Genomic DNA, 1,631 nt, shown 5'->3' with positions numbered 1-1,631 from the left:
ATGTTGCTGTTTTTTATGATCTTTTGTACAGTATTTTTGAGAAATGCGTGCCATTGAAATATGTCAATTCATCGAAATTCCCACCCTGGTTCACTAATGAATTAAAACATCTTGTTTATTCTAAAAAAACCGCTCATGTAAATTACATTAAAAATAAAACTGAATTCAATTATACACAATTTTCTAAATTAAGAAGTGAGTGTAAAAAACTCTCAAAGGTTTGTTATAATGATTACATTTCTAATACTGAAAAGTCAATATTGACTTATCCGAAGCATTTCTGGAATTATGTAAATTCTACTCGACGAGAACACAATATTCCGACGCATATGTTTTATAAGGATGAATCTGGTGACACTCCTCTTGAAATCTCTAATCTTTTTGCTAAACATTTTAAAGCTGTTTATACTCTAGCTTCGTTAGAAGTCACAGATTTGTCCTTTAATCGCAATGCAGATGTGAGTCTAAATTTTATAACAATTTCTAGGAACGATATCTTTGAAAAAATAAAGAATTTGGATATAAATAAGGGTTCAGGGGCGGATACAGTACCTCCCTCTATTATAAAATTATGTGGTTACTCATTTATTGAACCACTATTTATTATTTTTAATAAATCATTAAAATCATGCATTTTTCCTTTTGAGTGGAGAAAGGGTGTGATAGTTCCTGTTCATAAGTCTGACGATAAAAATAATACTCAAAATTATAGACCTATAACAATATTAAGTTCATTTGCTAAAATCTTTAAAAGTATTATTTTTGATAACTTTTATGCATCGGTCTCAGGAATTATAATCGATGAACAGCATGGATTTGTAAGGGGAAGATCCACACTAACTAATCTTGGTATTTTTACTACTTTTTTAACTAGTAATATTGAAAAGGGTCTTCAAATAGACACTATTTATGCTGATGTGTCGAAGGCATTTGATAAGGTAGACCATAATATACTATTAAGCAAATTAAATTCACTAGGCATTTCTGACAACATGGTTTCATTTTTTAAAAGATATCTGTCTGACAGATATCAAGTTGTAAAAGTTGATGGCGAATATAGTGAACCTTTTTTAGCGACCTCTGGGGTATCTCAGGGATCGCGTCTTGGTCCTTTAACCACTTGAGCGGCAGGGCGTCAGAATTGGCGTCAGCGTGCAAGTGACAGAAGCGGCAAAAATGCGAAAAAGGCGTCAAAATTTGACTACTATTTTCTCATTCTGTAAGGAGATTTATAATATCACAACAAAGTATTTTTCTTTCTTAAAGTGAAAGAACAGACCTGTAAGCAAAAAAAATGTTTTTTAAAATATTTAAATAAGTTTTCAAGGATCAAAGCTAACAATATTTAATAGTTTGATATTAGTGGCGTTTCAATTTCTACCACAAAAAGTCCAATTTTTTTTCACGAAATCGAAATATTTAAAAAAGCATTTTTTTGTTTAAAGATCTGCTCATTTACTTTAAAAAAGAAAAATACTTTGTTGTGATATTATAAATCTCCTTACAGAATGAGAAAATAGTAGTCAAATTTTGACGCCTTTTACGCATTTTTGCCTTTTCTGTCACTTGCACGCTGACGCCAATTCTGACGCACTGCCGCTCAAGTGGTTAATGTTTATTTTGTATATGAA

Source organism: Leptopilina heterotoma, unplaced genomic scaffold, assembly GCF_015476425.1.
Source record: "Leptopilina heterotoma isolate Lh14 unplaced genomic scaffold, ASM1547642v1 Lhet_307, whole genome shotgun sequence".
In the NCBI taxonomy this organism is placed as follows: domain Eukaryota; kingdom Metazoa; phylum Arthropoda; class Insecta; order Hymenoptera; family Figitidae; genus Leptopilina; species Leptopilina heterotoma.
This window is presented reverse-complemented; position numbering follows the sequence as displayed.